The sequence below is a fragment of the Culex quinquefasciatus genome, chromosome 3, assembly GCF_015732765.1.
Source record: "Culex quinquefasciatus strain JHB chromosome 3, VPISU_Cqui_1.0_pri_paternal, whole genome shotgun sequence".
Classification (NCBI taxonomy): Eukaryota; Metazoa; Arthropoda; class Insecta; order Diptera; family Culicidae; genus Culex; species Culex quinquefasciatus.
This window is the reverse complement of record NC_051863.1, coordinates 58,614,750-58,628,604: the sequence shown is the minus strand read 5'-3', so window position 1 is coordinate 58,628,604 and position 13,855 is coordinate 58,614,750. Positions and strand designations below refer to the sequence as shown.

Genomic DNA, 13,855 nt, shown 5'->3' with positions numbered 1-13,855 from the left:
AGTTCATTTTTTTAAAGAAATTGAAGTGCAATGAACTGACATAAATAAAAAAAAAATCCCCTCGTTTAGAACCATTTCTAGCATGTTTGGATGAATTCAAGAAATGTTTAGTTTTTTTTTGGAAAGTTCCCCTTCTTCCCTTGATCCCAGCCAGAGCCGAATGCGAAAACTTTAAAAAAATATTTTATTTGATTCAAGATAAAATTTCTTGAGCTTAGTAATGTTATTTAAATCCTTAAAATCAGCAATTTTCTGGAATATTTCGGTTTCATTTCGCAACTGGCGTGAGATTCCCACGATTTTTTTTGATTTGTTTATATTTTTACCGAAATTTTGAGCTTGAAAATTCACTTACAAAAAAAAAATCGTTTCTGATGAGAAGATTTTGCAGGATATTTCAGTATTTTAACTCTCCGTGACATGTTTATTTTTCTAGAGTGAAAAACCACTAAGCCTAGCTATTTACACAATGCACTTTTTTGTCAAACCATCGCAAGTTTTATTCAAATTTCTGAAAAAAAAAATCATAAGATTCTGAAGCTGTTTTATTTTTGAATTTCCAAAATTGCGTCATTGCACACAAATCTGCTGTACCCAAAATTTTATAAAAAATACTTGTCCATGTTTTTTTAAATTGAAACACAAGCTAACATGTTTTTCCCACGATGAACTATGGGCTCAAAACAATCGTTTTGCACTTTAAATTATTTACAATTGTGATTTTTTTTTTGTGCAAAACGAAGTTGGTATTTTTATCGAAGCGTTAATTTTTTTCTGAGTTTCACTTATTTTTCCTACAACTTTGTCGCAAACTTAAACTAATTAAAAATTCTAATTTAGATTTCGTAATATTAAGCTAGCAAACTTGTTTGAACAAACCAATTATGCAAAATGGCTTCTTTTGTCATTTTTATTTTACATTTATCAAAACAAAATAAACAATTACAAAAAATACTTTAATTAAAAGAGCTACAAGGAATGTCCAACTCATCGTTTTTTAGGAAAATTGTTATTTTTTTATTATAAATGCACACAAACTTAAAAAATTTCGTCCAAATTTGAAAATTGTTTTGTGAATTCATAAACAACTAATTTTTGGATAAAAAAACGTTACTTAATCCACCCTTAGGTGATTGGTGCCTTCCTCACATTTAGAGGGTAATGCTGGGTAATGGTGGGTCTAGGAAGTCAAATGAAGAATTGCGTTTTTCGAGTGATTTTATAGCCTTTCCTCAGTAAGGTGAGGAAGGCAAAACAATTATATGAATTTATAATGTAAATTCTACGCATTGCTACTTTGTCGAAGAGCTAAAACAAGTTAGACTTGTTGTTGTCAGTCATAAAAACAACATTTTTTGCGAGATTTTTTTTTGTTTTTTTTTTTTGTTATTTCATGTCAACTTTATGTGTCAATGCTTATCTTAAGGTGAAGCCGTTGATCATTTTAGAAGAAAATTGATCATCACTATAAAATATTCTGTTTTAAATTCAATTTTACGAATCTAAAGTATCAAAAGTAATCAGCATGTGCCGGTTGTTGCTTTCTTGAAGCCACTGAAAGAATTTTTGATCTAAATCAATTGTGCTTCAAAATTTATACAATTTTGTGGCACAGTCATTGACGTCCTAGTTGGCAATCATTGATTAATGACGATTTCCATAACTTTACAAGGAATGGGATAATCGTTACCAAAGAGAATCAGCATATGTAGAGCACTATTCTAAAAAACTTGTTGAAGAAATTTTGTCAAAATATTGAAAGTGACGCAAATTTTTTATCTTTGAACGAAAAATAATGACAATGATGGAAGTCTTCACGTTAATCGCATTACCTTAAGGGGTTACATACATGTGGAAAATCACAAAATTTCATGCTTCAGAAAATTTATTCAATCCACTTAAAATATGATTTTCAATCACTCCTGAAAGTTTCATGAAGATATTCCATGATTAAACTGAGTAAGAGATGATTTACGCTCAAAATTTTGCCATGCGCAAAGCGAACTGTCAAACTTTGTAAGCGTTTTTCTCTAAACGCCGAGTTGATTTACGGGTGCCATGATATCTCGAGATGGGATGGACCAAACTGGTTGAAATTTGAGGTGAAGACTTGCAAGACATATTTCGTGTTCATGACGAAGCCCGATTTTGAAATTTTGCATTTTAAAAAAATACAAAAATCTAAAACTGACGATTTTTTATATGAAAAACACAGAAATATTGTTATCTTTTTTTCAAATATTTTTTTTGAAAATCGGGCTTCGTCATGCACACAGGACCGGTTTAACGAGGCTTCACCAAAATTTTGAGCCGATTTGGTCAAAGTAGTGTTGAGATATCGTGGCACCCGTTTTTTGAAACTGCTAACTTCAAATATCTATATCTCGGCAATTATACAACCAAATGTCTTCAAATTTATTTTGATAATAGTTGAAAATATTTATTTTAATGCCCTTAAAACAGATTTAAAAAAAGTTTTAGTGTGTGCTCAAACCAACCTCCAAATTTTTTGCCGATTTACATGTATGTAACCCCTTAAGCCGGTCATATTTTCCACTCATCACTAGCAACTTATACGCAAAAAAAATATTTAAAATAATATCAATAATTCATAACAGAATAACAAATATCCTGAATAATTTATCACTATTTTATTTTTTCACTTGCCCCGACTCCCCTTCGATTTGCATGAACTTTGTCCTTGTGGGTAATTTTTGTTCCTAACCAAGAATCCGAGCTACATTTTTTTATATCTCTGGACGGAGGGGTGGTAAAAACTTTTATCTTTGGGTCAAAGGGACTCTTTGTGTAAAATGTTTTCAATTATTGCAATTCCATCCTTTCCGTGTGGGGGGTGTGCATTTCGAAAAGTGCTGTGAAAAGGGGTCGACTGACACGATACCAGAGCGATTCCTCCACCCACCGCACTACACACGTGATGGTCCTATAAAGAATCGAGGCAGTCAGCCTTGTTCGGCGTATCTCGGTCGAATCACGTTTGCTAGTCCGACACGTGAAAATGAAATTAGTGCTTGCAACGCTGACTTTGGTGGTGGGATAATCAATTGTTCAAAGTTGTTTTAATTGAACTTCTCACATTTTTAGCGATTTTTTGGGGGATTCATTGGGGGGAAATTGACAAATAGATTCGTTTCAATTAACGCAAAATAATTCCCTCCGTGCATCGCGTTCTGATTTATGCCACAAATCGTTAGTGATGCCGCAGTCTCCTGCCCGTTCCTCGTGGATCCCGATGAGGCCATCAACAAACACTACAAGCTCTTCTGTCGACAGCACAGAAAGAGCGAGAACGGTTGATTATGATAGCGCGCCAGCTCGGCGATAATCTGGCGCTGAATTTAGTGCCTCCACTAAAAAAAAGGTGCCCGCCAAACGACTAACGACTGGACTGGACTCATGCCCGAGGGCTTTAGTGCCGTACGTCATCTGAATTAAACATCAGCGGTTTTTGTCACGAAACTGCACGACTCTGGCAAAAGGATTAAATTAGTGACCCCCCAACCTCGCTTGGTCACAAAAAGTTGCTCATTTTCCAAAGGGGGGAAGCAAACATTTTGATGGTCCAGTTGTGATAAGTGACAAATTAAATAAACAGGGACCCCCTTCCTTCCCCCCCCCCCCCCCCCCTTTTCTTCTTTAGCACATTTTCCATTTGATGACGAGGAATCCTTTTGTTTGAATGTTCTCTTTTTTTTTGTTTTTCGAGGGAGGGCATCCCAGAAAGTCAGCATTTTATGCTGTTTGGGTGAGGCTACCCCTAATGATGGCGCAAATTTATGCTTTCAGACGGCGGTGGCCAGAAGAACACGAAAACGTTGCAGATACAATTAAAGTAATTAGAGGGGTTGGAAATTGCGGGATTGCGGGGAAAATTTGTTTTTCTTTCTACTATAGTTCCCTAGAAAAAAGGTTGAATTTATATTTCAACGAAAGTTCGAATCTGGGGTAACGTAAAGCGAAGTGAGATTGAAAGACTGAAGATTGTTGTGTTCCCAAATAAATACGTACGTAAATAATACGTAAATCACTCTGAGATGGATAAATAAGTGTTTAAAGGACCTCACGAAATACATTTCAAATTTTTAAAAGCTATTTATCTTGTTAAAAAAAATATTAATTGATTATTTTTTTAAAGTTATAAAACCTTGTCAACACACAAGCGTCGATTTCCGCCAAATCACAACGCAGTTGCTCCAATACTTCTTCGCTTTCTGTGAAACTTTGCTCTAAGGGGTAATTTTGATCCTTGATCACGAATCCATCTATTTTTATTTTACTGAGACACGTTTTACGGAGTTTTTTAAAGTTGTAGAACAGACAAAAAATTTTAATGTCAGAGTCAGAGCAACTTTGCAGAATATTTATTCACTCCAAAACAGTAATCCTGCAAATTTACAAAAAGACACGTAATTTTTGATGAAAAAGACTAAAATTTCCCCTAGGAACCAATATCATGGAAATTAAAGTGGAATCGGGGCAACTTTTTCCAGTTTCATAGTAGTTTGAAATTATTCTTCACCAAAAAAAAAAACGGAATCGACGTAACACCTTATAATGTGGCCCTCTTAAACCTTGCGGTTTCGTCAACGGATCCACAGGCGTGTATCGTTCTTTTTGCGACAAGACTCCGCCTCCCGGGTCTCCTAAGTGTGAAGGTATGGGCACGGGGAGAGGGCACCGAATACCTATATTTACACTAAGATTTTTTTTGCGTCCGCCCCGGGATTCGAACCGGCGACCTCTGGATTGTGAGTCCAGTGCGCGGTCCGATTGATCCACACAGGCAGACGTCCTTCACCAACTGACGTGAAAAATGATTTCAGACTTCTCCAACAATCCCAACACACCATTTAAGCGATAAATAACTTGAGGCACTTGGCACGGTAAGTCCACGCATCCTTTCTCCCCGAATGACTTTATGAAATGTGTGCCCGATCACAGAATATGTCTCATAATAATATAATATGCAGTATCTTGAATATTTTTTTTAATCAGTAAAATTGAATGTAAATCGAAAAGTACATCACATTTTATTGGATAAAATGAACCATTTTTAACTTATCCGAAGGTTTTGCCTTCCTCACTTTACTGAGGAAAGGCTATAAAGTCACTCGAAAAACGAACTTTTATATTAGACCTCCTAGACCTAGATATCTTGTCACAGACTCAACCGATTTTGGCCGGAATGGTTTTAATTGATCTGTCTTAACGTCCCCTAAGTTGCTATTTAAATACATGCAGTTTTCTCATGTATTTAAAAAGTTATGTTAAAAAAACTGTTTCATATTAAATTAAAAGTATGGAAAAAGGGTGCTTTTTTCATGAAACCCTCACATGTTATATATTTTTAGAAAGCATATGAGAAGACCTTTCTTGTGGATTAAGAGTTTTCAAGATCTGACTTACCTATCTAAAATTACAAGCAGTTTTAAAAATGGTCTGAATTTATATAACCTCAAATGATCCGGTCTGGTCGCCACGAAAAAATCCTTGTAGAGGGATGCCATTTTCCTGAAAGGCGGTGTCTGTATAATCTTGACAAAAAGGCTGTAGGAAGTCTGTTTTTTTACTCGTCACTTATTTTTATTAGGACCTCTTAGGTGCTGCGATCACGTTAAGGGAGGATTGTAATCACTCTATTAATGAGAGGAAGGCACCAACCACCTAAAGGTGGATTAAGTTACTTTTTTTTTAAATTTGCTTAATTTTAACATCAAATTTGAGTTCTGTGAATCAACTTTAGTAAACTTTGAGTGTATGATTGCCTATTAAATTAAAGAATGCATTTTTCAATCTTTCATCTCCGCCATTTTAGCCGCCATCTTGGATTTAATTTATTTAAATCATTCATAGTAGTTTATGTGCTTAAGCTCGATCAAAACTAAGGCAACGAAAAAAAGTGAAATTTTTCCGACGCCTTCAGATAAACGAGTTTTTGAGTTCTTGAGAGAAAAAGCACCTCGAAATTTAGTTTTTAAAAGCTGAGAAAAATTCATTAAATTTTCTCTCTGGAACTTTAAAATCTGGCAATAATTTTCTGAGATGCAGACATAAAAAGAATTCGAATCGATGAAATTTATTTTTTCTTAGTGTCGCTTAGTTAGCCTGTAATTTTTAACGGACGATATCTCGGAAAATATTGGTCCATTTTTCAATGTTAAAAATTTAAATTAATGTTAATTTTTTGGATCTGCTCAATAAAACTTTTTTTCAAGTTTTACTTTTTAAAAGGTTCCCCAGTTTTAACATTTGCATGGAAAAAGTGCACTTAAATTTTCATTGATATTTTTTTGCCCCCTGATATTTCGGGCCTATTTTGAAGAGATGGAGGAGGGGGGGGGGGGTCTAACTAAAACTTTAAATAAAATTTGTGGCATCCTAATTGATAAACAATTATTGATTTTTAATGCAGAAACAAGCATTTTAGATTGTTTTTAGTGGATTAGACTTCTTCCATTGAAATTTTTAAGTTTTTCGAAAACATATTTTTTGAACCAATTTTAATAAAACGTATTTAAAGTATTTAAAGTATTTAAAGTATTTAAAGTATTTAAAGTATTTAAAGTATTTAAAGTATTTAAAGTTTTTAAAGTATTTAAAGTATTTAAAGTATTTAAAGTTTTTAAAGTATTTAAAGTATTTAAAGTATTTAAAGTGTTTGAAGTATTCAAAGTATTTAAAGTATTTAAAGAATTTAAAGTATTTAAAGTATTTAAAGTATTTAAAGTATTTAAAGTATTTAAAGTATTTAAAGTTTTTAAAGTATTTAAAGTATTTAAAGTATTTAAAGTATTTAAAGTATTTAAAGTATTTAAAGTTTTTAAAGTATTTAAAGTATTTAAAGTATTTAAAGTATTTAAAGTATTTAAAGTATTTAAAGTATTTAAAGGATTTAAAGTATTTAAAGTATTTAAAGTATTTAAAGTATTTAAAGTATTTAAAGTATTTAAAGTATTTAAAGTATTTAAAGTATTTAAAGTATTTAAAGTATTTAAAGTATTTAAATTATTTAAAGTATTTAAAGTATTTAAAGTATTTAATGTATTTAAAGTATTTAAAGTTTTGAAGGTTTATAAAGTATTCAAGTTATTTAAAGTATTTAAAGAATTTAAAGTATTTAAAGCATTTAACTTGTGAGAAATATGCATTGACTATTTCTTATTGCTGATTTTCTGTTCTTCTTTTGCTCTCCCTATCATCTGTCTCTTTTTTGTCATTGCAAGGGGATCATCGATCCATCCGCATTGACATACTATCTATTCATTTTTAAGCCTTTTTTCATATTTTTCACTGTTTTTTTCACACTTACTACCAGTCTTTGTGAGGGGATACTGAGCTCGATTTGCTCTCCATCCGCATTGACCTTTTCTCATTTATGATGTTCCTTTTCATCAGTAGTTAGAATCAAAGCCGGAGATTGGGGAGGGGGCATCAGGGCAGTGGATAGTATGCTGTAATGGTGGAGACTGGATGTGGATAGTGGAAGACCAGAACTACGTCAAAAGGGGAAAATAGTTTATTAGTTGTACAATTTTCAAAAAGAAAGAGCATTTTATCAAAACATTCATATCTCCTAAGCCTGATTTCAGAAGATTTACTTTTTAGTCCCTTAAAACAATCTAAAAATTTCGAAACTTATGAAATGTGTTTTTTGGGATTTCAATTTATAGTGATAAAAAGCTAAATGAAAAAAAAATCGGAAACCTGTTTTCTGTCTACATAAAGAATCTGTACATAACACCTACGTATTTGCTGCAGAAACTAAATCGATAAAAAAAATCCTCCTTAGCATACAGATTTTCAAATATTCAAATACCCATTTTGTATGACCAGCCCTCAGAATTGTATGGAGACTGGTGTGGACAAACTAATGATGCAAAAACACTTCTTTTAACATTGCATGAATTCATCCAAATCAATTTTTTTTTTGGAATTTCAATAGAGGAAAAGCATGACTCGTAGTTTCCTAATCAATGCAAGCAAATTTGCTAGATTACGTACAATATAAATCACGCTGAAAGCTCTGCCTCATTGGAATCACAAATCATTTGACAAAAAACACGACGCATCCTTAACCTCACCGTCAGAAGCTTCATTTATTTTGCGCTCAAAAGTAGCATAAAATTGGCCTTGATCGATGAGCACGACTGGTGGCAAAGTGGGTAAATTATAACGAAACCCACTTTCCATCACGGTAAATCCAATTTTTCACGCATGTCTTAAAGCCACCTCTCTTACAACAGGTGAATATCCTTCGGGTGAACATGCTTGGAAGGGAAGGAAAAAGCAACGTGACACAGCTCTTCTTGTCCTTGTCGGGATGTTCAGCGACAACACGCTGGAAATAATGGCATTCCGGGCGGAGATAGTCTTTGCTTTTTTTCCGGCACCAGGTTCATCATCAAACTGGGGTTTCCTCTTTGCTTTTCTATTCTCTCTTTTCCGAAGCTTTAACTGTTGTGCTTTACACGTTGCAAAACTTTTTCAGCTCTCTATAACTATAAGGAAAGTAGTGCAAAAAGTTGCAAGATTTTTCTGACATCTTACACTGGTAAAAATCTGATCATTATTTTTATCAATGCTTTAATTCTTTGATTCTTCTTTTCATCAATTCTTCAAGTCTTCAATTCTTAAATTTTTAAGTTTTAACTTTTCCTAAGTGCACCACATTTGTGAAGGGATAACGAATCTTGTTCATACTCTGGTTCATAGTTTTTCCCAACCCAGTCACCCCCGCGCAGTCTCGTTGCTTATTTCGGGGCAAACCCCTCTCCCCGTAAGTGATAAACTAAAACCAGAAGAAGCAGTAGGGTGTGTACCTTTTGCCAGTGCCCCGAGTAAATACACAAGACTCATGATGCGGTGCACGGAGGAGGATGGGACAAAGTCTTCCATCATGTCATCGTCGTCGCACCTTACACCGCACACTAAACCATCCATTTTGCACGTTTTTAGTGACAGTTTGCTCTCTTTTGTTGCGGTGCCAGCCTTTTGTTCCACGTGGGCTGCTGGGTGGGAGGGGGAAATTGAATGACCCACCCCCCTCCGATCCTGCCGGTTTCAGTCTTCAGAACACGATTGTTCACCCTTGTTTGACAATGTTTCAATGTCCGAGAGGAAAAAAAAGAGTGAAGAACTTCCAGAAGTGGTCACCAGCGCTGCTGCTACATCGGTAAGATTTTCCCGATATCGATCAGATTGGAGGGAAAACTAATATGTGTTTGGCGTAGATGCTGGGAGGGGGTTGGAGGTTTGCTTCTTTTGTTCGACAATGACGTGAAAAATGGAGCGAACGCTGGTCAACGATCGAACAACATAATTTTCCAACCTTGTTTTGGCATCGCACCTCGAAAATATTGTAGAGTTTATGTGGCATTTGGATTGGATGTCAATTCAATTGCATGGTATTAATGGCATGCTATATTATTAATCGGTTTGAAATGTTTAAATCCCAAGCTTAGTTTTGTTTGCAAAAGCCCTGAAAGCTATGATATTCCTTTTCTTTTATAGAACTTCTTCAAACAAATCTCAAGAAATATTATCAACTCTCTTAAGTCAAGCCATTTTGTCATTATTAGCAAAAAGTCGAACATTTCTATCTAGGAGCCCCTTTTTCCAATATTTGAAGCAATTTTCGAAGCTTAAATTTTTTTTTATTTTTGCCAAATCAGAATCATTTGAAATTTTGGTTATGGTTTTTTTTATTTTTGATTTTTTTTCATTTGATTCAAACATTTTTGTATTTTTTAATCCGGCTGAAACTTTTTCGTATGCCCAAACAGCCATTTTGCATCATTAGTTCGTCTATAAAATCTCCATACAAATTTGGCAGCTGTCCATACCAAAATGATATATGAAAATTCAAAAATCTATATCTTTTGAAGGAATTTTTTGATCGATTTGGTGTCTTCGGCAAAGTTGTAGGTATGGATACGGACTACACTGAAAAAAATGATACTTGGTAAAAAATTGGAGATTTTTTTTAAACTTTTTGTCACTAAAACTTGATTTGCAAAAAAACACTGTTTATGATATTTTTTTATTTTCTGATATGTTTTAAAAGACATAAAACGCCAACTTTTCAGAAATTTCCAGAATGGCAAAAAATCTTCGACCGAGTTATAAATATTTGAAGCAATAGGGTAGCGTAGTCATCAATGAGACACTTTTGGTTTTCAACTTTCAACGATTTTTCTAATTTTGTTTAAACTAGCTACTGAACTTTATGGTGAATTTTTTTTTCTTTTAATGTGTTTTAACATTGACCAAAATATGAGATCGATCCGACATCTACAGCCAGAGTTATTCAACTGTCTCATTGTAGACGCGCTGGGGAACAATGCACACACAGAAAAAAATAATGTAAATTTGGAAGCTGTAATTTTTGAAGGTTGAATATTACCTCTTTTATGATGTAATTTAACCTCAATTTAGACTGAAAAAGTGACATTACACCAGAAAAGTGGTAAAATTACACATTTCCAGAGGTGAAATTACATCTTTTTTTCTGACATAAAAGACGTACTCCTTCCCAGATGTAATATTACCATGATTTTTTTTTCTGTGTAGCCAAATGGTGTCTTTGGAAAAGTTGTTGTGCTTGATAAGGGCTATCTTTTAAAGGGTGACGACCTTCCAGGGTTTAAACCAAAAATTACCTTTGTTGGATGACGTTGTAGGGCTTTGGTGTTTTTGGCAAAGTTGCATAGGAGAAAATTTCATGAAAGTTTGTCCAAGGCGCCAAATTTGTAGCTATTAATCTACTCGAGATATAAGCCATTTTTGCAAAACTTGTCCAAAAAAGCACTTTTTTGGTGATAACTCAAAATATTAGCATTTTAGCCGCCTACTATGTTCTGAAGAGTTTTTTATGACATAAAGTTACACATCTTTGCCGAAGACAGCAAAACCTTTTGAGCCTTTATTAAGGAGTTATAATCATTATTCAGTGATTTTGAGCCAATTTTCAAGTTGCTATGACCGAACAATGCACTCAAAAGTATACACTTTCAACTACATTTCCTGAAAATATCTCCGTGTCTATCGGTGTCTATTTTTAGATATCTCAGTTTGAATTTGACGGTTTTTAATCAATTTATTTAACATTTAATAACTCACCAAAAAAGTGCTTTTTTTGGACATTTTTTGCAAAAATGGCGTACATCTCGAGTAGATTAAGAGCTACAAATTTGGCGCCTTGGACAAACATTCATGAAATTTTCTCCTCTGATACTTTGCCCAAGACACCAAAGCCCTACAACGTCATCCTACAAAGTTAGTTTTTGGTTGCCACCCTGAAAGGTCGTCACCCTGTATGTCAATAACATTAGAAGATAGCCCTTATCAAGTACAACAACTCTTCCGAAGACACCATTTGGCTTAGACGTCAAATAAAAGAGTTATCAATTTATTCCACTTAATTTTGTCATTCCGAACACTGTGCAATGAGACACTCTACAAAAATTTACATTTTTCTAGTAAAACATCATGCTTTTTAATTGTTCCATTGCAGGTAATTTGCCTTGAACATTTTAGAGCAATTTTGTCAACATGAAACTTTAATTAACAAAAGTTATACTAAAATAATAACAAATAACTTTACATTTTTGGTTAAAAGAAGTTAAAACTCTATAATTATGCCAAAAATCACTTTCAATTCGTGTTTTGAAAAATTTCAATAGATTTTAAGAAAAATCAAAGTGTCTCATTGTTACCCATGGGCAGTGGGGAACAATGAGACAGCCCTGGATTCTGGGTATTTTCTAAATTTTGGCCAAAACTAATGATAGGAACTTGTAGCCCAACTTAATCCCTATGGAACGTCGAAAGAAATTTGAAAAACATTTTTTTTTTGTGTAAATGGCAGCCTACGAGCAAAAAGTATTTTTTGTCCATAATTTACTTTTACACCCCAGAATCTAACATTAATGAATAACTGTTCAAGGGAACGTCCATAACCAAATACACTATTATGAAAGGCGTGTATCCTGTAGACACACCTTTCTCCCAAATATGAGCCTGATTGGTTGAAACTGCTACTTGTGAGAGCCATTTTATCATTGTTCCCCGTGTCTCATAGATGACTATGATAGTAATTAACTATTCTGGGGTTAAATATGAGATGAGCACATGGAGTCCCTTAGGGGGATTGCTCCATAGGGCGGCACGTGTCTTCCGGAGATTTCTACACAAACTACAAATCTTTCACTTTACACTTACCGGAAACGTCACTTTATCAGGGGAAATTAGCTGGAACAAGATCTCTTTGAACAACATTTAAAGAAAAGACGACACAACTTGAAATAGATTTAGACCATACATTTTTGTTTATTGGGGAGTAATCATGGGTAACAAGGGGAAAACTGATCCAGGAAGGGAAAGAAAAGGGGGATTTACTAGTACTCGCGCATTTTATTTAAGAAAACCTCAGCATGGTAGACGCTAAGGCTGGATTTTCATGGATCATGCAACGACATCGTAAGCACGAGCATCGAAATTTTTACGATGCTCTTGGATGGCGTTATGACTTAGCTATGACTCAAACCTAAATAACGGGCAGACCGCCATTTTTCCAGCAAGCGTTTCAAGAAGGAACGGTAGAAAATGGGAAGAAACGCTTGGGAAACGTCAACACAAAGCAACACGTGCACGGAAAAACCAAAGATAAAAATTTTAGACAAATGCAGGGAACTTTTAATTTAGAACCATTCAAAATTTATTTCCGGATAGAACAAAATAATATTAATATTAACAATGTTTGGCAGCATTTAGAAGAGCACAACAAAAAATTCAGAAATTCAGAAATTCAGAAATTCAGAAATTCAGAAATTCAGAAATTCAGTAATTCAGAAATTCAGAAATTCAGAATTCAAATTCAGAAATTCAGAAATTCAGAAATTCAGAAATTCAGAAATTCAGAAATTCAGAATTTAGAAATTCAGAAATTCAGAAATTCAGAAATTCAGAAATTCAGAAATTCAGAAATTCAGAAATTCAGAAATTCAGAAATTCAGAAATTCAGAAATTCAGAAATTCAGAATTCAGAATTCAGAAATTCAGAAATTCAGAAATTCAGAAATTCAGAAATTCAGATTCAGAAATTCAGATTCGAAATTCAGAAATTCAGAAATTCAGAAATTCAGAAATTCAGAAATTTAGAAATTCAGAAATTCGGAATTCGGAAATTCGGAATTCGGAAATTCGAATTCGGAAATTCGGAATTCGGAATTCGGAAATTCGGAATTCGGAAATTCGAATTCGAAATTCAGAAATTCTGAAATTGGAATTCAGAAATCAGAAATTCAGAAATTCGGAAATTCGGAATTCGGAAATTCGGAATTCGGAAATTCGGAAATTCGGAATTCGGAAATTCGGAATTCGGAATTCGGAAATTCGGAATTCGGAAATTCGGAAATTCGGAAATTCAGAAATTCTGAAATTCTGAAATTCTGAAATTCTGAAATTCTGAAATTCTGAAATTCTGAAATTCTTAAATTATGAAATTATGAAATTATGAAATTATGAAATTATGAAATTATGAAATTATGAAATTATGAAATTATGAAATTATGAAATTATGAAATTATGAAATTATGAAATTATGAAATTATGAAATTATGAAATTATGAAATTATGAAATTATGAAATTATGAAATTATGAAATTATGAAATTATGAAATTATGAAATTATGAAATTATGAAATTATGAAATTATGAAATTATGAAATTATGAAATTATGAAATTATGAAATTATGAAATTATGAAATTATGAAATTATGAAATTATGAAATTATGAAATTATGAAATTATGAAATTATGAAATTATAAATTATG

At 33.3% G+C, this 13,855-nt stretch overlaps 1 protein-coding gene across 1 annotated transcript in view; it reads right to left on the bottom strand.

Moving 5' to 3' along the window:
* Positions 1-13,855, bottom strand: part of LOC6042974 — a 455,221-nt gene that overhangs the window by 124,330 nt on the left and 317,036 nt on the right. The gene's annotated exons all lie outside the window — the stretch shown is intronic.